The sequence below is a fragment of the Cetorhinus maximus genome, chromosome 25, assembly GCF_964194155.1.
Source record: "Cetorhinus maximus chromosome 25, sCetMax3.hap1.1, whole genome shotgun sequence".
Taxonomy (NCBI): Eukaryota; Metazoa; Chordata; class Chondrichthyes; order Lamniformes; family Cetorhinidae; genus Cetorhinus; species Cetorhinus maximus.
In genome coordinates, this window is record NC_135903.1 from 36154500 (window position 1) to 36179975 (window position 25476).

The 25476-nt window shown below is 40.6% G+C and overlaps 1 protein-coding gene and 1 non-coding gene across 2 annotated transcripts in view; both read left to right on the forward strand.

Moving 5' to 3' along the window:
• The window catches only part of myo1d (myosin 1D), a 595519-nt gene that overhangs the window by 318636 nt on the left and 251407 nt on the right, over positions 1-25476 (forward strand). The gene's annotated exons all lie outside the window — the stretch shown is intronic.
• Positions 3334-3442, forward strand: LOC144668107 (U5 spliceosomal RNA). Its single transcript, XR_013573425.1, has one exon. It is a non-coding gene; the product is annotated as a U5 spliceosomal RNA (small nuclear RNA).

Here is a 25476-nt window from a genome sequence, read left to right on the forward strand (position 1 = left end):
AAATCCCACCACGGCAGATGGTGCAATTTGAATACAATTAATAAAATCTAGAATATAAAGCTTGTCTTTGTATGACCATGAAACTATCATTGTCGTAAATACCCATCTGGTTCACTAATGCCTTTCATTGAAGGAAATCTGCCACCCTTAATGGCCTGGCCTACATGTGACTCCAGATCCACAGCAATGTGGTTGACTCTTAACTGCCCTCTGCAATGGCCTAGCAAACCACTCAGTTCCAGGGCAATTAGGGATAAGCAACAAATGCCTATCTTATTTAAAATAAAAATAAAAATTCAGCCCCTTAAGCATGCATTCAACTTGGCCATGGCTGATAGCAGGGAGCCACAACTGGGACTCAAATAATGGGGTGGGGTCAAGTGGCAGCAGCACCAGGTATTAATTTTCCTTATGGTTAAAGCTGATCTTTCTCCCAGCAGCATGAGTCAAATTCATGTTGCTGGCTCTGTCTCCTCGTCATTATGGTGATTGAACCCAGTGCTGCTCAAAAATGATTCCAGCTCCACACGTCTCAGTATCTTGTTTGCCCTTGGGGAGGAAAGTATACTGCTCGACTTATCTTTGGGTGACCCGTCTGCTCAGTGTTTACCACTTATTGGCAGCTGCTTTTCAAGACTTCCAGCAATTATTTCGTGGAGCGGTTAAGAATTTAAGTAAGTGGAACACTGCCATTTTCAATGTTCCAATAATGTGATGAACAATTGCGAAAAGCTAATAACATGTCTGAAGAGTGGATTAGAAGTCTGCAGAAGATGCTTACAGTTTTATAATGCACCAGTCAAACCACACTTTGAATACCGTGCTCGATTTTTGTTAACCGCAGTACAGTAAGCTATACTTGCATTACAGGACATACAGAAAACAACAGCAAATGTAACTTTTTTTGTACAACGTATTTAACATAGTAAATTGTGAAAAACACTTTGCAGAAGTGTGTACTACAAAAATAGATGCTGAGCCAAAGAGCGAGAAATTAGATTGGGGTGTCTGAACGTTTGGTCAAAGAGGTGAGGTTTTAAGAGGAAGCTTAAAGGAGGAGAGAAAAGGAGATGATGGATGAATGAGACTTGGTGTGGGTATCAGGTACAGGCAATAAAGTTTTGGATTACCTGAAGTTTCTGGAGAGTGGATATACAGCCAGCCAGCCAGGAGAACATTGGAATAAAGGCACACATGAGGCCTTCAACAGCAGATGTGCTGAAGCAGGAATGGAAGCAGATGATATTATAATAGGTGGAAGCAAAGGGTCTTTCTGACAGAGAGGTTATGGTGTTGGAAGCAAAACTCAAGACCAAAAGGGATGTTGAAGTTGCAAGCGGACTGGTTAAACCTGAGAGAGTGACCAGAGAGGCAGAAAAAAATAGTAGCATGGGCCAAGGACAATGGCTTGGGTTTATCCACTGTTTAAATGGCTGTAACTGCAGCTGAGGAAGGAATGAATGTTGGAGAAGCAGTCTGACAACACAAGTGTTAGAAGGTTGAGACAGATCATGGAGCGGTGGATCTGGGCATCTTTGTATATGTGAAACTTGATTGCATGTATTCAAATTATGTTGCCAAAGGAGCAGCACATAGTAAAGGAAGCTGGGTGTGGATAGGGGTCAAGGGTTGATGGTTGGGGGACTCCAAAACTAACGATATGTTGGTGGGAGTAAAGACATTGCTTGAGATGCTGTGGCGGCAATCAGTTAGGTAAGAGTGGAACCAGGCGAGGATAGAGCAACTGCATCGGACAATGGGGGAGAGGTAAAGTTAGAAATGCTGGAAATACTCTGCCAGAGTTCCTCATGGTAGTATCCAAGGCACAACCTTTTTTAGCTGTTTCATCAATGACCTTCCTTGTATCATAAGGTCAGAAATGGGGATGTTTGCTGATGATTGCACAATGTTCAGTACCATTCACAACTCCTCAAATACTAAATACCATCCAGGTAAAACAACCCACTTGATCGACATCCATCCACTGCCTTAAACAGTCACTCCCTCCTATACCACATGGACTACAGCGGTTCAAGAAGGCAGCTCACTTAGAGCTTCTCAAGCAACAGGGGATGGGCAATAAATGCTGGGCTTGTTGACAATGCCCACATCCTGCGAAATAATTTAAAACAAAATGAGGAGGCTCAAATACCAGAACACTGGTAAGGACAGATTGGGTTGAATGGTCTGTTTCTGCACTATATATTCAATGTGACAGCTATGTAACAGCTGTTCTGAAAACTTTATTTCAACAGTTTGCATTTGTTACAGTCCAATCTTAGAGAAGCAACCCCTTCGGACCTATTTCTAACAACAACCATACCAATAACCCCTAAGTAAGATTGTTCAATATACATCAGTTGTGACCTGTAGCCCATGCCCTCAGGAGCTAAGTTGAAATTCTCAAATATATTTCAGGTGGAAACCCTTTCTAGAGAGTAAAGGGAAGCTTTCATCCCAACACTCTGGGCAGGATTCACAATGTGAGATGTTTAAATGTGCGTGTATTAACCCACCGTACCATCCAGCTAGCAATTAATGTCCGCATTCTAACATTCAATCGTAATTATTTTATCAGTTAGTCATTGCAGAAAAATACATCAGTAAGAGAAAGAATGCCCTGTAGTGCCTGGCACAGTTGGTTGAAGTTAGCCATCACAGCATTAATTCTTTGGTCCTTCTCAGGATTTGAAGGTTGGGAATGGTCCATATGAGCTAGAAATGAAAAATCAACCAGCTGGTCAGCAACATTGAAAAAGATGCTAGCCATCACTACGTGTGGGAACATGCATTTGCTTCCAAAACTCTTGTTTGCTCCAAATGAGCCTGGAGCCACTGTGTCGTTCCATCAAGGAGCATAGTTCACTCTGGAGTCTGTTCAGTTGTTAAGCAGAAAGATTGTTGTGACCTTTTGTCCCTTGTAAGTTGCTGATTAACACATGTAAAATACTGAAATCAGATTTACAGCAGTACTGTACACCACATAAATATTCAAGAATGCTTGCATCTGGCCAGTGTTCAGTTCGCATTATCTTTAAATGTGAAAATCCTACATTCAGAAATCTTATGGCTGCCCTGAATGTGTCATGTAGCATTAAAATCCAAAGTGGGTGTGAAGTAGCTGCTGTTTGTTAATTTGGCTTCAGATTCCCAAACAGGAAAGATTTGACAGAGCCAGCAGGTGGTTGTTGTTTTCTTTTCCCCCTGCCCTTTTGAAGCTGATAAGAATTAACTCAAGACCAACCAGGGGAACAAAATCACTTTCAGCCACTTTACAACTCATTTGAGCTAGGAAGTGAACTGATTTTTAGCTAAACAAATACCAGATTTTACAGGCTCTAAATTCTCTTCAAATTATATAAATCTTTTACTGAAGATTTCTGTGGAGAGATTGGATTCAGGGTTTTGAAGCAATTTTTGAATGCCTGACTTCAGTCAGGTTAAAAAAAAACTCCCATAACACGATCAGAAAGCAGTGCTTGCTACCCGCTATTTACAGCAAAGAAACAGGTAATTGGCCCAAAGTTATGTTCCATACAAGCCTCCTTCACTTAACCTCGTCAACATTATCCTTCTGATCCCTTCTCCCTCTTCCAATGTCCAAATTGTTTATATAAATGATGAGCAATGGTCCCAGCACTGATCCTTCTGGGACACCACTGCACATCCTTTGCCACTCAGGCACCTTCAACCCTTAATTTCTGTTTTCTATTTTTGTAAAAATTTCCTAGGATTGTTACCTTGCATCTTAAATATCCAGGCACCAGACATTTATCTCTCTAGAATGAATTTGATCATTAATCCCAGACTATGCTGTGAAGAGTAAGTACTTGATTAAAAGTTGTGCACGCTACAGTGATGTGTTGATATTGCACCCTTTGGCTTCTGACAGATGCTGCTTCCTGGCAAAACAAACCTTCATCTCATGGTTTTATTAAACCATTTCCATATAGTTGAGCCATATTGGGATTTTCATTGTGTCTCATCCTGATTGTATTATGCTCCTGGTACCATTCTAACCACTAATATTCAATTTAGAGGGATGCATCCTGGCAGTGCAGTTACAGTGCTGGTTCTGCACTGCTCTCTGTTTCTGGGAAGCGAGATCTGTACATGATTCACATTAAAGAGCTTTGCTCATTGGTGTCCAAATGCAAGTTAAATTTCTACTGGTAAACACCATTTTTAAAAAATTATTCATTCATGGGATGTGGGCTTCGCTGGCTAGGCCAGCATTTATTGCCCATCCTTAGTTGCCCTTGAGAAGGTGGTGGTGAGCTGCCTTCAGGATGCTGATGACGCTTGTAAGGTCACATTTGTTTGCTGTCACATTTAGTTTCCCTGATAAGGAGAGCTTTCTTCTTAAGTCATAATTGTTTTTACAACTGTGTAGGTTGCTTGGCTATTTCAGAGGGCAGTTTGAGTCAACTTATAGCTTGGGACCTGCATCTTTTGGAGGGCATACCAACCATGAACATCTATTCTTTAGCTTAAGGGATTCAGAACAAAACTTGGGGGTGAACAATAGCTGCTGATTTTCTTCAAAATGTTTTTAATATTAGCAAAGAGGCAACTGCCCTACTACAGTACTTCAGTGGTTATGGCACTAAAGAAGAGGTCTTGAGTTCAATTCCAACCATGGAAAACTGCATAATTGGGTCCAACAAGACTGGTAATTTGTTGACTACTACCATAAGTAAAAACTGGGTTGTAAAGTCCCACCTGGTTCATTAATGTCCTTCAGGCAAAGGAGTCTGTCACTCCTACCTGATCTGCCCTGCAAGTGATGTGGAGATGGGGAGAAATTTCTTCATCCGGAGGGTGGTGAGTCTTTGGAGCCCTACCCTACCCCAGAGGATTGTCGATGCTCCATTGTTGAGTATGGTCAAGGCTAGGTTAGGTGATTTTTCATCTCTCAGGGAACCAAGGAATATGTGGAGCTGTGGGAAAGTGGAGTTGAGGCAGAAGAAGTCATGATTGCATTGAATGTCAAAAGAATGAATTTTACTTGGTTGGTTGCTATTTCAGGAAAGCATGTTGCTCCTGGGTTCCCTAATGAATACTTGGAGGAAGTAATCATTTAAAATGTTAATTGTATTATGCTCACCTTCAGGTTTGACCCCATATGTACATTTTATGATTGTTATTTATTCTGTGATTGCCTTTGTATTATTATAAATAATGAAGGACCTTCTTGCTATTATGTTAAGAATCTGCAGCTAAACATTTGCTCAATCTCCGAACCTCGGGCCATCTTTTGGTATGTCTCTGTGTATCTCATATTTGTCCCAATAAATCTTTCTCTATGCTAAATTTTTAAAGGTTGCTTTCACTTTATTTCTCTCCTGATTAAGTTTCGCATTATCCTTGCCAATTCTCTGGATAGTTATCCACCCTACATGCTTAGCTTAACATTTTTAAATATATTCTTAGCTCTTCTTTGAATCTACATTATCCCAAAAATAGTGTTGATTAGCTATGAAAGTATCATTGTTATTTTCAAATGATGCAATTGCCAGACACTTAGTTTATTTTCAACTTTTTGCTGAGCTCCCCAACTTACAAAATTCTTCCTGCTGAAGTTACTTTCTATCCATTATCTTGGAGCTTTGAAGTGATTGTCAGATGCAGATGAATTTAACAAAGCTTTTGACAAGGTCCTATGTGGCAGACTGGTCAGCAAAGTAAAAGCCCATGGAATCCAAGGGAAAATGGCAATTTAGACCCAAAATTGGGTAAGTGGCAGGAAACAAAGGGCAATGGTCAGCAGGTGTTCTGTGACTGGAGGACTGTTTCCAGTGGGAAAGAACTGGATCCCTTGCTTTCCAATTATTTAGATTTAAATGAAGGGAGCTCGATTAAGAACTTCGCAGATGAAACAAAAATTGAGCATATGGTTGATCATGCAGAAGAAAGATATAGACTGCAGGAAGGTATCAATCTGGGCATGAAAATGGCAAATGGAATTCAATCCGGGAAGCATGAGATAGTGGATTTGGGAATGGGAAACACCACCAGGAGATACACAATAAAGGGCACATAATTGAGAGGTGTGGCGAAACAGAGAAACCTTGGCAATGCATGTCCACAGATCCTTGAAGAAAGCAGGCCCGGTAGATAAAGTGGTTAAGAAGGCTTAAAAGATGCATTCCTTTATTAGCCCGAGTACAGAATATAAGAGCAGGGAAGTTATGCTAGAACTGCACACAACACGAGAGTACTGGATACAGTTCTGTTCACTGCATTACAGGAAGGATGTGATCTCACTAGAGAAGGCATGAAGGAGACTTAGGAGGATGTTGCCAGGACTGGAGAATTTTAGGTACGAGGAAAAGATTGGATAGGCTAGGCTTGTTTTCTTTGGAACAAATGAGTGTTATAACCTGATGAGGAGGGGTGCAGTGACTCCTCTCTTTTTCCTGTCCTTGCTTGATTGTAGCAGAGGTTTTGAATTTTAAAAGGATGCTGTATTGCCAATTTGGCATCTATTTGACTAAGTGCAGTCTGTAAGAATTGAGCCAGACAGGTATTCTTAAATTAAACACGTAAAGGGTTAGTTTTATTGTACTGAACCCATCCAGGTAAAAATATTTAAAATGTACAATTATTTCCTATTTCCCACTAACGCAAGCAAACACACGCTCAAGCTCCAAGCATGCAGGAAAAATACAACTTTGCAAAGTATCAGATGTTAAGGTGCGGATTTTAAAAAAAAAAGGTCAATAAAAATCCACAACGTATCAAAGGCACGGGTTCTCAGCTGAGGCAGTTACTTTTCACGATCATAGCTGGCGTGTGCCTTTTTCTCCTGGAAACAAACACCTTTGGAAATCCAATGGCTTTTAATAGACAGTCCCTGTTATAGAGAAGTGGACACACTTTTAACTCAGCAAAACAGGGTTCAAGGTTTTGATGGAACCTTGTAGAGAGAGAGAGAGAGAGAGAGAAGAAAACAGCCATTCGCTGCAGCAGCTAGAGTATCTCTGTCTTTTAGTTGAAGAACCCAGTTACACACAAGAGCTGGTTCACATGGGGCCTGTCTCTGGTTTCATCACAGCAGTTCAATGGAATCAATTGTGAATTCCAAAAGGAAACTGGTTCTCCTTGCCTGGGCTGATCTTTAGCCATTGTCTCTTTTAGCCGAAGTAATTAATTTTTTAATGTCCTGACCATTAAACCCCTGGAGGGTCCACCCTCCATCTTGGTGAGATAGGAAGGAGTGGGTCATGCCTCCAGGGGTGCCGTATTTGTCTCTGTTGGAGTCTCCGTAGACATTGTCACCATAGAATGGAGTGTGGTTACACAGGTGCAAGTTGAATGCCATTTTAAGTCAGCGTCTTTGTGTTCCAGTGAAACATCCCTCTTTTTAAAAAGTTTAATAGTGAAACCAGCTGATGAGATATCGCATTAATTCCATATTGCCCCTCTTCATGACAGGAGGCTAAGGGGAGACTTGATTAAGATTTATAAACTTAAGGGGCTTAGAAAGAGTGGATGGGAAGGACCTATATCTCTTAGAGGAGTGGTCAATAACCAGGGGACATGGGTTTAAAGTAATTGGTAGAAGAATTACAGGGGAATTGAAGACAACTTTTTTCACCCAGATGATGGTCTGAAACCCACTGCTTGGCAGGGTGGTAGAGGCAGAAACCCTCATCGCATTTAAGAGGTACTCGAGGTGCTGTAACCTAAAATGCTATCGGCTAAGAGCTGGAAAGTGGAATTAGACCGGATAGCTCTTTTTTTTTCCCAGTCAGCATTGACACAATGGACCGAATAGCCGCCTCCTTTGCTGTAAATTTCTATGATTCATATTCTTTATTTTCTGATTTTTCTGTGAGTATGTACACCTATGAGCTTCACTTATTCTCTCTTTCAGAGCCCTAATAACCTTTTCTCAATTGGAACTTATAGCTCAAGGTAAACCAGTAACCATCCTATAGATATGGATCATGATTATCTAGTTTGCAGTGCAATAAATCCCTGGAAATACAATCTCATTGTACATTTCAGTTTGTATTTCTTGCATTTCTGCCCTTTTCTTAACACAGATTATGCAGTGGAAACGTCACATCATTTGAGGTCCATTCTCAGTTAATAGCAGGCTTTGAAGTTTATTAACGACAGTCTTCAGTTATCATGATTTATTATGTATTGTAGTATCCAAAAGCAACATTTGGGTGCAAGATTGTTGTTTCAGAGCTCAGTATTTACACAGCAGGAGGCAGCAGCTGGTCTTCTCAATTAAAATTCTATCAAGCAGAATCCTCTCCTGCGCAGCATGGCTTGTTTGTACTACACTTTACTGACAGGCATTGTCATCCCATTTTACAGCCTGCTTACTAGACGAGAATTCTCCCTCTGTTAGCCATGCAGTGAACCCCGTCAAGCCAAAGTGAAGACACTATTTCCAGTAAATTTCCCATTGCCTAAGGCACCACAAGTAAATAATGAACTGTCGAGGAGGGTGAATTATTTTCTTTCACACTATAATTGTATTCAAGGCACTTCAAGGTGTAAAGGCAGAATTTACTACTAATACATTGTTGATTGAAAATCCTTCATTGAAGTTATGTACAGAATATTTTAATATACCTCACTGAGTATATCACCTATGTTTTACATGTAAAGGATTATTGAATAAATGCTGAAATTAGATTATTAACTTGTGTGGTCCATCAGTTTTATATGACTCCAGAGTTCTCTCGGGGAATTTGAATAGCAATGCCAATTGTAAGCCTTTCTGAGAGAACAGAAATTGTGTGTGACACAAATATGTCCAACCTACTGTTAAGACAACAAACCAAGGACCTGTCTGCCTGTTTAGATGTATGTAAGACCAGCAAGTTTTCCAAGTCGTCAGGTCAAATTCTCGCTTCAACTTGCACAACCGAAAAAAACATCCTGCTGTTTCTCAAATGCTAGTGGCACAGAATGATTGTTTTGCCTATGTCACCCTTAGTGCTCTTCAAAAATAAAAGACTTATTGTGTGGAATGCTTTATGATGTGATAGATAAGATACAAAGGCAAATATTGATTCTTTCAATGGGAGCTTTTTCTCCAAATGGCATCATAACAGCTTTTTGCATGGTATTTTTGGACTAGCCAATGGATGATTTCTGGACGTCATTAGTCCTGAAGCACTGTTGCCGAGAACAAAATATTTTTCCTAGCCAGCAAAGACTTGCAATGATAGATGCATAGAAATGCAGGATATCATTCTGAAGTAAAAATAGGAAAAGTTGGGGATGCACAATAGGTAAATCACCGCAGCACCAATCTATCTTTTTCCAATGCTGATTGACCTACTGTGCATTCCAAGTAATTTATTTTTTTGTTTCAGATTTCAGCACTCACTACATAATTTGCTTTATATGGAGCAAGCGTGTCATTGATGGATGTTTCACAAAAGTGAGATTTACGATCAAAATTACACACTTATTAAATGCATAACTAATGAGATGTGTGATAAGTTTATGCTAATGGTAAGAAAGTTGTATACTCCAGAAATGTAATGCAACACGCAAGAGGCTATATTCCTAATTACAGGTTGATTGATAGAACAAATACCTCCAAGATCAAGGCTTCCAATTGTGATATTTATGCTATAATGAATTCCAAGACTTTTAAGCATTTCACTTATGCAGTTATATGATTGTTGCAGACAGGAGAGGGTTTTATTTAAAGAGCCTTGATTTCTCCTCTCACCACCAATCTGTAAACAGAAAGGTGTTTTGATTTGCTTTATCCACCCCCCCCCCTCCCCCAGCTTTTATAAGTGACAACGTATTTCCCAAATCCTCAGTTTTGGTGTGATCCAATTTTTATTAATAACCCCACAGCAAACTGGTGGTAGGATGAACTCAGAGGGTTAGTTTATTTGCACACACTCAAACCTAGGAGGAGGGTAGCAATGTGGCCTCCTTTTCACTCATCCCATTAAAGACGGGGATACAGAAAGAAAAATTTTTGCAGGGAAAAAGACCACAGAGAAAAGGATTATTATTTCAAGTGTGTTCAAAATTCTGAATCAAAGTCCAATGATGTATTCCTTCACCGGGGCCGGCAGGCTGAACTGATGCTGGATAATTCACTTTTCCAGCAGAGAGTTGACTTCCATCATGAGATAGGCATGCAGAAATATATCAGCCTTGAAGGTGAAGGTACAGAAGTTCAGAATTGCCAGTAGAAAAAGTGTAGATTGGGGGTCAGGCAAACAAACCAGGACAGAGCCCCTTTTCTATGCCGCTGCTAGGTAGCTGGAAAGATGCAGACTGCTTCGCAGCTCCACAAGATGATATTACAAGTTCCACCATGTCATTTGACTCCCACTTCTCCACTTTGGCTTTGACAAAGGGTGTATACCCCTTTGTCTGGGTTCCTGAGATTGTTAAAGTTGTTAGGAATTTGGAAGAAAGGTTGCAGGGCTCTTTGTCCTAGCAGACCAGTAGACTCTAGTTGGCCAGGTGGGTTCGGAAATGCAGATGGCCTTGGTATACTTCGCTTTGAATTTGGTCCCTACAGCCCACGTGTGTTGTTAGCATCTCTTGCTAGATAATGAGGTGTGCGTTTCTGCCAAACTGCCGAATAGCCCCTCTTGTTCAGGGCCAGGCAGACTTCAGCCATTTTAAAAAGGTCATTGTGCAGTTTTAAAAATTTAGAAATTAGCCATGAGTATAGTGTGAGGTCTTAGCTCCAATACAGGATGGATATCAATACAGATTCAACAAAAACTTGTCTTCAAAAAATGTAATATTCTGTCTTTTTCCACAACTTTTCTCTCCCTCTGATTCACCCACCCACACTCTAACCCCTGTCCTTGTCCTTGAAGACAGAGACCCTTTTTTGGGTGTGGTACCATGAGTGCTAGATGTCGCAGGCATGGCCATACTTCCTGTTTAAATCTGGGCATTGGCTGCTTGCCAGTGATTCAGCCTTGAGAGGCATCACAGGTAAGCCTGTTCCTTTCTTTACTCAATGTTTGCACTGCAGCAACTGCATCTATTTCTGGTGGTGTCTTTAATGTGGAGAGACATCTTGACATAATGTGGAGTAGTGCAAGGAAAAAATGGATGATGAACCAAAATAGATATCAGGATGAGTAACGAAAATTTTGTTCCAAGAGTTGGGTGTCGCTTGAAGGAGGAGGCAGAGGTGGAGGGATGTAGGGGAGGAATTTCCTGAACCTAGTGCTAAGTAGCTGAAGGCATAGCTGATAATGGTGAACCAAGAAGAGAAGAAATATTAGAGTGTGGCACTTGGAAAGGCTACAAAGATATGAAGGCAATGATTGAAATTAGAAGGATGACCACTTAAACGTGAAGCTTTAGTGACTGGTTGTCTAGCAAGGGCAGGTTGGTGGTATGAATGAGTGTTGATCCAGGGTTGGAGGATGGACAGCAGATTTTTGAATGAGCTGAAGTTTTTGTTTTTATTCATTCATGGATGTGGGCTTTGCTTTCTGGGTCAGCATTTATTGCTCATCCAGTTGGCGGCGAGCTTCCTTGAACTGCTGCAGTCCATGTGGTGTAGATATATCCACAATGCTGTTAGGGAGCGAGTTCCAGGATTTTGACCCAGTGACAGTGAAGGAGGGACTATATATTTCCAAGTCAGGATGGTGACTGACTTGGAAGAGAACTTCCAGGTGGTGGTGTTCCCATGTATCTGCTGCCCTTGACTTTCTAGATGGTAGTGGTCGTGGGTTTGGATGGTGCTATCCAAGGAGCCTTGGTGAATTCCTGCAGTACATCTTGTAGGTGGTACACACTGCTGCCACTGTGTGTGTTATTGGTTGAGGGGGTGAATTCTTAAGGGATTGGATGGGGTGATAATCAAACTACTTTGTCCTGGATGGTGTCGAGCTTCTTGAGTGTTGTTGGAGCTGCACTCATCCAAACAAGTGAAGAGCATTCCATCACACTCCTGACTTGTGCCATGTAGATGGTGGACAGGCTTTGGGGAGTCAGGAGGTAAATTACTCATCGCAAGATTCTGAGCCTCTGACCTGCTCTTGTAGCCACAGTCTTTATATGGTTAGTCCAGTTCAGTTTCAGGTCTATGGTAACCCACAGGATGTTGATAGTGGGGGATTCAGTGATGGTAATGCCATTGAATGTCAAGGGGCGATGGTTAGATTCTCTCTTGTTGGAGATGGTCATTGCCTGGCACTTGTGTGGCATGAATGTTACTTGCCATTGTCAGCCTAAGCCTCAATATTGTCCAGGTCTTGCTGCATTTGGACATGGGCTGCTTCAGTATCTGAAGAATCGCGAATGGCGCTGAACATTGTGCAATCATCAGCGAACATCCCCACTTCTGACCTTATGATGGAAGGAAGGTCATTGATGAAGCAGCGGAAGATGGTTGGGCTGAGGATTCTATCCTGAGGAACTCCTGCAGTGATGTCATGGAGCTGAGATGACTGACCTCCAACAACCACAACCATCTTCCTTTGTGCTAGATACGACTCCAACCAGTGGAGAGTTTCCCACTGTTTATCATTGACTCCAGTTTTGCTAGGGCTCCTTGATGCCACACATGGTCAAATGCGGCCTTGATGTCAAGGGCAGTCACTCTCATCTCATCTCAGGAGTTCAGCTCTTTTGTCCATGCTTGAACCAAGGCTGTAATATCAGGAGCTGAGTGGCCCTGGCAGAACCCAAACTGGGCATCAGTGAGCGGGTTATTGCTAAGCAAGTGCGACTTGATAGCACTGTTGACCCCTTCCCCTTACTTTACTGCTGATGGGGCGGTAATTGGCCAGGTTGGATTTGTCCTGCTTTTTGTATACAGGACATACCTGGGCAATTTTCCACATAGCAGGGTAGATGCCAGTGTTGTAGCTGTACTGGAACAGCTTGGCTAGGGACGTGGCAAGTTCTGAAGCACGAGTTTTCACTACTATTACCAGAATATTATCAGGGCCCATAGCCTTTGCATTATCCAGTGCCATCAGCCATTTCTTGATATCACGTGGAGTGAATCGAATTGGCCAAAGACTGGCACCTGTGATGCTGGGTACCTCCGAAAGAGGCTGAGACGGATCATCCACTTGGCACTTCTGGCTGAAGATTGTTGTAAATGCTTCAGCCTTATCTTTTGCACTGATGTATTTGGCTCCCCCATCATTGAGGCTGGGGATATTGGTGGAGCCTCCTCATCCTCCAGTGAGTTGTTTAATTGTCGACCACCATTCACGACTGGATGTAGCAGGACTGCAGAGCTGAGATCTGATCCGTTGGTTGTGGAATTGCTTAGCTCTATCACTTGCTGCTTATGTTGTTTGGCACGCAAGTAGTCCTGTGTTATAGCTTCACCAGGTTGACACCTCGTTTTTAAGTATGTCTGGTGCTGCTCCTGGCATGCCCTCCTGCACTTTTCATTGAATCAGGGTTGATCCTCTGGCTTGATGGTAATGGTACAGTGGGAGATATGCTGGGCAGTGACGTTACAAATTGTGTTTGAGTATAATTCTGCTGCTGTTGATGGCCCACAGTGCCTCATGGATGTCCAGTCTTGAGTTGCTAGACCAGTTCGAAATCTGTCCCATTAGCATGGTGGTAGTACCACACAACACGATGGATGGTATCCTCAGTATGAAGGTGGGACTTCGTCTCCACAATGACCATGTGGTGGTCACTCCTATCGATACTGTCATGGGCAAATGCATCTGCGGCAGGTCCTGGTGGTGGCATTGGGAGGCTGGCTGGCAGATCATCACAAAGTCAAGTCTGAAAGTGACAGCAACAAGGATGAAGGTTTCAGTGGCAGATGGTGGAAGTAGGGGTGGAAGTCGTTGATGTTACAAAGTTGGAAGTTGATCAGGAGGCTCTAAAATTGGAAATTCATCTTGGAGTCAAACAGGAGGCCAAGGTTGCAAACGTTTTGGTTCAGGCTTAGACGGTGACCAGGGAAGAGGATAGGAGTCAGTGTTAGCTTTATGGAAACAATTATAGGATAAAGAGAGATGTTGGAGAGTTAGAGATTGGAGCCATCAGATAACATGTAGAAGCTGATTTCCTATCTGTGGATGATGTCACCAAGGGGCAGCATATAGCTAAACAGAAAGCAAAGATAAACCCTTGTGTTCTATTTCAGAAAGCCATTTGTTAAAGGATGATACTGGAGCCAGTCTTTACTCAGTCTTACATTTAATTACAGAGTGAAACATTACAAGCATACATCTCCTAACTGACACTACAGTTTCAGTAAATGTCTCTTTATATGTGCTTGAGTGAAACCTCAATTAATGCCCACCAGCTGTATATAATTAAATACAATTGATACATAATTAACATCTTGGGGGACTTCCAAGGTAACATTATGGGGTAGGAAGAAATGTACATTGTTCCATCAGAAATTGTTAAATAAGGGTTAGGAGCAGTCCATTTTCCTCCTTAAACGTGGGACACCGTGACCAATTTGAATTCCCCCTCTAATATCTGACTGAGATCAACTAACTCAGTACAAACTAGGGATCTAATTGGCTTGCCTACTTAATAGGTAAACTTACTGAGCTTGCTTTTTTTTTCAATAACAAGCTTAATACCAATGTGCTATTTACCTATTTAATGCCAAATAAGCCAGAAATTATTTCATCAGAAAGTACAGAATAAATAAATGTACCTGCAGCTCGCTCACTTAAAAATTAATGATGATAAACTATCCAGGACTGCCGTTTGCTATTAAACCATTTATCATTTGTGTCAGCATCCATCATTCACTTACTTCTGTCATATTTTTGGTTGCCTTAATCGATTTATTTTTCGCAAAGACCTCCTGGAGTCTCTCAGCACATGCTTTATGGAACACCGAAACTGGCATAGAGGAAGTAAGATGGAGCACGTTGTCAACAAATAGAATGCAAGCCAACAATTTCTAATCATTAAGGAAGACCTAACCACTGATTAACCTATATACGAATTGCCAGGTTCACAACTAAATATATTTCATCGACTGGTTCTAAAGGAATTTTCAACAGCCTACTGTAGATTCACCGTTTGCATTCCATCATGAAAATTCTCCATGTGCTTTAGAAATCTTTCAGATTTTCTCAGTGCAAAGGCTCAGGGGCTTGACCCTTTATTTTCCTTCCAAGCTCCTTTTCCTGTGATTATTAAATTCTCTGAATGTCTATAGGAACATGGAACTTAGGAGCAGGAGTAGGCCATTCAGCCTTTCGAGCCTCTCCACCATTTGATATCTTATGGCTGATCTGGTTGTGGTCTTAACTTCACTTTCCTGTCTGCCCTCCCATAACCCTTGACTCTCTTGTCTATCAAAAATCTAACGCATACTTGAATAAATTCAATGACCCAACCTCCACTGTTTTCTGGGTAAGAGAATGCTACAGGTAAATGACCTTTAGAGAGAAAAAATTTCTCCTCATCTCCGTCTTAAAAGGGAGAGATCTTGTTCTTAAACTATGCCCCCTAGGTTTAGTCAAAAATCATTAAGGATAATGGAGAGCTACCTGGTCATACATCGTAATGGTGTTTAAAATACACACACAGCCAAATCAATTAACAAAATCATCATGTATTAAATTGCAAATAATTTAGCTGTCTAGCACCGTTAAGAACAGCTCCCAGTCTGCTATCCTGATTATATTATTAGCTGTAGAATTTTGAACATTTGTATTTAAACATTAACAGAAACAGACACAAAAAAACACAAAATATGCAACAGTTTGATCTTTCAAAGTAACGTATGTTGATAGTCCCTCTTTTCACAATTTATGTATTTAACTTCAAAGACATACACATGAATCCTTGCTTCATTAGTGATTGATTGTCGGTGATGGCAGATATGTCTGTGAGCATATGGGAAACTGATGGTATTAGTCTGTTGTGCTGGTTCAGCATGGCTCTTGTTAACCAGATATGCAACCTAAGATTATAAAGTGTGGAATAAGAGTGCCACAAGTGCAGTCCATCTGCAAACCATGTACAGTCACTCGCAGTTCTTCATCCTACCCACTTAATCTCCAGAGGCAAAGTTCTGTGTAAATACCTACATATGCGCAACAAGAGTGAAGCAAAACTGCAGAATATTAATCCACCTTTCTATAATCATGATTAAAATCATACACGTACACCTCCACACACGAACCATCTCACACCCACTATTCCTCATGCACACATACCAAACCTGTGCATACACCTGCATAGCCAGTCCCACGCTCATCCTCTCAAACACACCCACCCCTCCCCCCACACCAACCAATCACAGCCCCAATACCAGACAATCATCTCCAAGGCCCAAAGGCTTATTTGTTCATCTAGGTCAATAATTGCCTGCATGTGCACTCTCTTTTAGCTCAGAAATGGGATTAGATCGGAATGGACTGATAACCTAAATAAGTGAATTAGGCTTAAATCGATTTAGTCACGCCCTGAGCTGCTGCTGCTTTTCCTTGTACCGTTTACACATCGTATCTACAAATCCATTTTTGGTCTCTAAAGATGAGGGAGCAACTTGTTCTTTTGATTTTAGCAGCTGAGACAATTATAAAACGGAATGAGTGATTATCAGTGTGATTTATAATGCTGATTTTACAATTTATTTGAGTATTTGCAATCTATTGGAGATGATTCAGTGTTTTTTTGCAGTAAAAATATCTGAATTATGCAATAATTTGAATTAAGCAAGATGAGTTTCACAGCAAAAGGGCAATTCAGCTTTAAGAAAAAGATTCAAATCATTAAATAATTCACAGCACATATGCTAGTCAAGTTTGGTCACAAGGATCTGTTACATATCTGCTTCTGAAATAATCGCACTAAAGCCCAAAACTATTTCTGGATTGGGACACAAGTGTATTCAGTGTTACTGTCTGCAACATAGGTATTGTAACTACTCTTTTTGTAGTCCATTAGAAGACAAATTAAGTGCTTGGAAATGCCTTACAATTAGCATAATTAAAACCACAGACTTCAGTGGCACCTAGGGGAGGAATATAGTCAAAAGAAACTGGAGAGTATTTTGTACCTGCATATTATGACTTACAGACACCACTGCGACTACACAGATTACTGGTTATTGGTATCTGTGTTTATTTTAAAAGCCATTTGTTTGTTGAATTATGTACCTGCAGCATGACAGAAATACAATTGTGTAATCTCTTATAAAAAAAAATGTTCATTTTGTTACTAATCAACGCTACATTACCTAATTTAAATTAGAAAATGAAACCATGAATAGACAAGATTGTATATCTCATTCTAATGTAATATAATTTGAAGTACCTATCACTTGCCTTTCTTCTCCTGCATTTTCCTCCTTTCCAGTTGGGAGGCTGGGATGGTTGTTTGTAGAGTTCTGTATCATCATCATCATCAACAGTATTGACTGATGTGAGGCATGTCAAAAAGAGTGGGTTACATTGTCCCCATTAGTGGGTGTTTGACATCTTTTTCTGGTTGATTTGTGATTGAATGCTCTATCGTTGCAGCCTACTCCATCAACAACCCGACCCTGTTAACTTACTCATAAAGGGTAGCAGAAAATGAATAACGATTGAGGCAACGATTTAAAAAACCCATGCTGCCTGAATAAAAGTCAGATGTAACCAGGCTAGCATACAATGTTTCAGTGAAGTAAAAGAAGCTGTATAATGTATGTTAATCAATTTAATATCATAAAAGTCTTCCATACCCACCTACTACTTGTTAGGTAATAATTTTCTGCATAATTATAGCAAAGTATTACTATTCGCACTATTGCCATTGTGTTTGAATTACCCTATTCATTTTTGTGGTAGTGCACTTTTAGAATCATCCCAGCTGAACCTCCCAGCTAGATGGCGCTATGCTGCCATTCTTTTTATTAACCTCTGGCTGCAAATGATCACAATTTAGGAACTTCCTACATTTACAAACTCCTGTTGGCCTGGATTTATCCTCAAGGCGCTACTCCCCCCGTTAATCCTCTCATTTACCCCTTCCAATAGTTCCCCATTACTATCTAAAGCTCAATTCTATCAACCTGCAGCTGGCCAATCCAATTTCCTCTTTCCCCCCCACCCCAAACCTGTTGGTGCCTCTACATTAGTCGGAGCCTCCAACCCCCTTACCAGCTTTGAACTTGCGTGTTACGGACAGAAGGGAGAGAGAAACTGAAACCACGCCCCAACCCTCCCCCTCCATTCTCTTTCCTTACTGTCCACAATCAGTGGAGTTGTAATAGAAAGGTCAATATGTGTGTTTCTAAGCCCCCTTTAGCATGTGGTCAAAGTAAAGAGCCGACAGCAGTCTTTCATGGGTTTAAAAATAGAGAAGGCTATTTATTCATACTCACACTCCAAGCCTAAACGCTATGTCACACACCACACACAAGAAAGATACAATTAAAGAGGAAAATGCACTTCTGCAAGTGTTAAACCAAAAGAATAGGTAATGGTTCATGTGTTTGGCTTGTTGTAGGAGATCAGTCTTTGTGATCCCGGTAGAAAAAAAGAGTCCTTTTTCCACTCTTGGATTTGTAGTTCAGATGGGTTCAAATGGTTGAGGTCAAATATCCAGCTTGTTGCAGGATTCCGTTGAAGAGATGAATGTTCAGCAGATCACGAAGCCAGGCACTTATGGTTCCTATTGGAAGGTTAAATATCTTTACAATTGGGCCTGGAGTTTTGGAGTCTGGCTGGGAGGCTTTAAAGACTTTACAGCCTTCTGGATCTTAGAAGGCAAATATGCTGTTTCTACAGTTTCTGTGGCTTTTCTGGGCCTTTCGATGAAAACTGGTTAACTCCAGCCGTTTTCAGTCACATGACCAATACTGGTATTATCTAACCAGAATGGTTTGGAAGTCCAAGACATCACTACACAATAGGAGGTACACGGCGGCCTTTCATACTTAACTTGTGGATGACTGGTCTCGTCAGGTCTCTTTTGTTAAACTGCAAACTTGGAGACATAGATTCTAAAAGTCCATTGATTTTGTGTTTAGCGTGAACTTTGAAGATGGCAGGTATGAATTCCACAAAGTGATGCTGCCTAGGCATGTCTATTGAAGTCTCCCACCAAGGATGGCTCAATTAGGAACTTTCCAGAAGCACGACATAGCCTGTGTTGAAGATGCAAAGGTCACCTGCCCCTTTGGCAGCCATCTTAGCCACCTTGTGAGTGTCCACTTTAAAATATAAAGATTGTTATAGAAAAGTCAATATGTGTGTTTCTAAGCCCTTCGGGGCTCTGGCCTCAGGTCACCTACCTCCTTTCCACCCTATTTTCTGCTGTTATCTTCCCACTCCACAACCATTAGGCCTCCAACTTTGTCCACCCATTTGCTTCACACTGACTCTAATCTCATGAAGTGGGCAAAGCTTCACCTGAACCAACCCCACAGCCCCCTTCCTACTAATCCCCAAAGTGCCCTTTGCCCAACGACTTTAGCTGATATAACCCAAACGCCAAACTTTAATAGCCATGTTGTGGACCTAACTGGGAAATGTACGTAAGTGTGATTACCTGCATGGTGTTCTCTTGACTTTGGAGAAGACTGTATCGTTTAAACTCCCAAGTGCTTTACATAACCTGAGGAATTCACGACTGCACTTTAGGGAATGAAGCCTGCTACCCCTAACCAACACAATGGGGTGACCTATGACTCCAGTCCCACATTATGTGGTTTACTCTTAGCGCTCTTTGAAGTGGCCTGGCAATTTGCTTGGTTGTAACCAATCATTAAAAAGTTCAAAAATATGGGACAGACTTATCTAGAAGGCATTGTGAGCCATCAGCTGTAAACTTATAAACCAGCACAATCTGTAACCACATGGTCTGGGGAATTGAATGCCTTCAGCTTTCATTTTCCTTTACCCTTGTTTCCATCAACAATGCCAAGGGACAACTATAAATTGTTAAGATGGAAAGAAAATGTTTTCTTGTTGAACGCTTAAACTGTATGTGTCCTGATGAGTTCATCCAATGCAGGGGTTCATGTTGATGATGGTATGAGCATTATTGACGATAATAATAGCCTATGCTTTATCCCCAATTAACACATGTTGGTTCTCATATGACTGTAAAATCCGCTTTTTGAGATGCTTTCCTGCACACAGGTCAATCTGACACCTGATGTTCTAAGGGATTATTTTTCCTTGATATCCTTTGGGCTCTTTTTTTTCAGGTCGCAGGATAACTACTTGCTTCAAGCTTTGTTGTGCCACCATGATTCATCTTTTGCTATTTTGTCCTGACACAATAACCATGCCTCTGTGTTTTACTAAACTGGTCTTCAGGCAATCTTATCTTTTGAATTACCCACCACGAGAGCGTTTGCCAAGCTTTGGCTCACCATATAATACCGTCTTGGATAGTCTAGTGTCAGGCATTAAGACTAAGTGATCAGCCCACCTTAGTTACGCCTTTACTATAATACCTCTTATGCCTAACACTTGCTTTTCTGAGCACCTCAGTGCTTCGAATCTAGTACCACCATTGAATTTTCATGATCCTTTCTGAGGAAACGTAAGTCGATGCAATTGAATTTTCTGATGTGACAACTGTAAGTGGCCCAGCTATTATTCACATACCGTAAAGATGTTATCACAATTACCTTGTAAATCTTAAGTTTTGTTTCCACGTAAATGGCCCTTTTATCCCTTAACATCACCATCTTATACGGTGATCTGAAGCTGCTTCGTGGTGGTTAATTCAAAAGATAAGATTAACTGAAGACCAATTTAGTGAAACACATCGAGGCATGATCATTGTGTGAGGACAAAAGTGGCAAAATATGAATCACGATGGCACGACAAAGCTTGAAGCAAGTTGTTAATCCTGCTGCCTAAAAAAGAGAGCCCAAAGGAAATCAAGGAAAGGAAATCCCTCAGCATATCAGGTGTCAGATGGGCCTGTGTGCAGAAAAGCTCCTCAAAGACAATACTAGCTTTAAAAGATCTGTGGTTCATTCGCCTAGGAGTGGGTTGTGTGACAGAACACTACCCAGGCAGGTGAACCTGCCCACTGGAGCCAATGTCCTCCTCTTGATGGTAATGATGGGTGGCACATAAGGATTTTCAGGGGATAACTGGTATATAACTTCCGAGTTATAAATACAGTGGCTACAAGAGGAGGTCAGAGGCAGTATCTCTGCATCAATCTCTTTTAGAAACCTTAAGGAGGGTAAACCATCAGGTCCTGGGCATTTGTCGCATTTTAGCCCCTTAAGTTTCTCCAATACTTTTGCTCTGCTGATATTAATTTCTTTAATTTCCTCACTTTTTAACCCCTAGGTTACCGTCTATTTCCGATATGAAACTTGTGTCTTCTACTGTGAAGACGACGCAAAATATTTGTTCAATGCCTCTGCCATTTCCTCATTCCCCATGATAAATTCTCCTGTCTCTGCTCCTAGGGGACCAACATTTACTTTAACTGCTCTCTTCATTTTTATATGCTTACAAAAGCTCCTGCAATCTCTTTATATTTCTGGCTAGTTTACCCTCATTTTCTATTTTTTCCCTTTTTATCAACTTTTCGGTAGCCTTCTGCTGGTTTCTAAAACATTCCCAATCCTCAGACCTGCTACTGTTTTTTCAACATTGTAAGCCTCTTCTTTTAATCTAATATTACACTGAGTGAGCCACGGATAGGCCTTTCTTCCTGAGCCTTAGCTTGGAATGTATTTTTGTTGAATATTTTGAATTGTTTCTTTAAATGTTTCCCACTGTTTATTTACCTCCAAATCTTTTAGTCTATTTACCCAATTAACTTTAGCCAGTTCTCCCTTCACACCTATGTAATTGGCTTTGGTTAAGTTTAAGATTCTTGTTGGTGATTGGAGTATGTCACTTCCAAATATGACGTGGAATTCAGTGCTGTTATGATCACTATTTCCCAGTGGATCTTTTACTGTGACATTCCTAATTTACCCGGCTTCATTACAAAATATTCAATTGAAGACAGTATTATCCCTAATTGGTTCCACAATGTATTGCTCTAAGAAACTATCATAAAAACATTCTATGGGCTCATTTTCTAGACCACTCTTGCCAATTTGATTGCCCCAGTCTATATGAAGATTAAAGTTCCCCACAATTATTACATTTCCTTTGTTATAAACTTCAATAATTTCTTGTTTAATGCTCTGTTCAATTGTATACAAATGTTGGGGGCCTATAAAACACTCCCACCAGTGTTTTCTGACTCTAGCCAATCCTAATTTCCACCCATACTGACTCTATTTAATGATCTTCTGAGGCCAAATCGTTTCTCACCATTACCTGTTGTAATGTAGGAAATGTGACTGCCAATTTATGCACAGTAAGCTCCCACAAACAGCAATACAATAATGACCAGGTAGTCTGTTTTTGTGATGTTGATTGAGAGATAAATATTGGCAACAACACCAGGGCTAGCTCCCATGCTTTTCTTCAAAATACTGCTATGGGCTCTTTATGTCCGCCTGGAGGAAGGACAAGGTTTTGGTTTGATGTCTCATCCGAAAGACAACACCTCCAACAGTGCAGCGCTCCCTCAGTACTGCACTGGAGTGTCAACCTAGATTTTTATGCTCAAATCCTGGTGTGGGACTTAAACCACAACCTTCTGACTTAGAGGTGAAAGTGTAGCGAACTGAACCGCAGCTGACACACATCGCTGTTTGTGAGGGTTTGCTGGGAGAAAATTGGATGTCAAGCCACCTATATTCAATGTGCTTCAAAAAAATGTACACTGTGACTGTAAAGTGCTTTGGGACATCCTGAAGTTGTGAAAGGCGCAGCATAAATGCAATAATTTCTTTGGTTCCTTTTTATCAATCGGTCAGGCCATTTCCCTTTGTTTGGCACTGACGCCTTGGATTTATTTGTCAAGTGCTAGCCACATTAGTTGACGTGACATATATTTTCATTTTAAAATCAAAAACTAAAACCAATTGTTTAAAAATATAACTTCTTTAAACTGAAAACAAATTCAAGAATGTATTGATTCAACAAATAAATAGCAAAACTAAGAACATTCTGTATTTAAAATGTGTGTCCTGTTTTGGGTGACTAAGTTATATTTTGAGTTTTGATTCCCTCCCCCATTCCTGCTTTATGGTCCCCGTTTTTTCTGTGAGTTAATGGTGCATGTCAAGGAAACAGCTGGCTTTCGTAGCCTGTAATCTGCAGTCCAGAATCCTGACTGTGATGAGGTGGTTTATAGCCCGGCGACAATATGATGGAATCAGAACACACCAAAACGTTAGACTGCAGCTTTTAGAATGCATTAACTGCGCTCATCCGTTAAAGAAACAAGATTGGTGTATGGTAGGCCAGTAGAGCTGGTAAATGAGCTGAAATCCTTTTGGGTATTGGAAATGGGATAAATTTGGATGGAAAACAATGAGATATTAACCTTGGGCCTTCAGTAATGCTTTGTGACTGAAACTTCGTTGATATAAAGCAAAGCTGCCTTTTTATTTATTTTATTAACAACTTAACCTCTTCAATACTTTGTTTTCAAGCAGTTTTGTAGTAACTAAAATTTATGCCGAAGTGTATCACAAAAATGGGCCAATGTGCAGACTAATGAGCATAAATTTTAAAATGTACTTGTATCTTCTTATGATATGCTTAAAATACGCCGACTTTGAGTCTGGTGGGCAAGTACAACTTCATAATCAATGTTTGTGCAGCTAATAATATCTCACATTACACTAGATCACAGTCACAATGTAATTGCGCACAAGTTCAAAACCAACAAGGGAACCCTTATGCCTCCGTCAAGTGCCCCTAGCCATCCATTCCAAGCTTCATTGCGAAAGGCTGCATCTGCTTGTTTTGGAAAAGCAATTTGCAAGCAGCTTGCTCACAGCATGTCACCCTAAAGAATTAATTTTATTCTCTATTTCCAACGTAGAACAAAGCCAATAAAGGATTGTTCTGTTGAGTCTTCAAGAAGTCTGAAAAAGCAAAATGTAATTGCTGCCTTAACATTTTTCCTTTACAAATTCCCTTCATGAAATTACTGGAGCATAAGTTGAAGGAACAGACAGAGATTTTTTGTTTTACTTTTTCTTTAACCATCTTCCATTAACAGAAATTGTCAAGTACAAACTCTGTCAAAGCAGTGCATTTCTCTGGACACTTTTGGGGATACTCAGTTACTGATGTTGCATCCATTTTCATGACAGTTCTCTCCTGATTTCCTATACAGTCACACTCTGAACTAGACATTAAAGAGCCTACACTGTAACTAGACATTAAAATGAATGCGTGAGTGTTATTTGGGAGGTTCATGTCTCCTATGCATTGAAAGTTGCATCCTTATTTTTCACTGTTTTTGGGTTACTGCAATTCAAGTCTAATAAAATGCTCCTTGGTTTGAATGCTGGGTCTATGTTGGGATGCCCATGGCATTTTCCTGTTACACTAAAAGACAGACAGCATCACACCAACAAAGCATTTTATACAGGCTAAACTACTGCTTAGATTTATTTAAAATAAAATGATACTTATGAACTTTACTTTCTAACTATGAAACAGTACTTCGGTAAGATGGCCAGATTTGATCCACTAGGGATTAAGGCACCATTTTTGAGCAAATGCCTGAATCTCTTGCCATATAATGGTTCCTTTGTAATGACTGCCTGAAATGGTTGTGGAAGCAGATTCAGTAGTAACTTTCAAAAGGAAATTAGATGTATACTTATAATGGAATCATAGAATGGTTACAGCACAGAAGGAAGGCATTTAACCTATCAAGTCCATGCCAGTTCTCTACAAAAGCAATTTAGCTTGTCCCATTACCTTCATGATGCTCTCTCCATAGTCCTGCAAATTTTTCTCCTTCAGGTGCTTGTCCAATTCCATTTTGAAAGCCATGATTGAATCTGCCTCTACCAACCTTAAAGGAGTGTGTTCCAGATCATAAACCACTCGCTGTGTAAAAAAAGCTTTTCCTCATTTTGCCTTTGGCTCTTTTGCCAATCACTTTAAACCTGTGTCCTCTGGTCCTCAATCCTTCATGTATACTTGAAAATGAGAAATTAGAACGGTTATAGGGAAACAGCAGGGAAGTAGGACTAACTGGATGGATTTTTCAAAGGTCCAGCACAGGCTCGATGGACCAAATGGCCACCTCCTGTGCTGTATGATTGTGTAAAACAGCTGGGATTCTGTTTTATTTATACATTGCCCTTAGCTCTGGTACAAACACGAGAGTCCATTCTGAAGGCCATTAAAAAATCCTCCTGTTTTATGCAGCTTGATTCCTTTGAAGACACTGCTGTCAATCACCCCTGATCAAATGTATAACACTGAGACTGATTCCATGGAATAGCAATGGGAAGTTAACTAGACACTGTCTGTATTTCAAGCACCTTAATTTAAATGCATCAATTCACGTGTACATTGAGGCACTTTTATCTTAACTAATTTCCTGTTAAACAAAATTTCTAGTTCATGCAGATAAATGCCTGCTGGTTTCTATTGTGAAAATGTTCTCCATGTTAAACACCACAGAAAATCAAGACAAATTTTTATT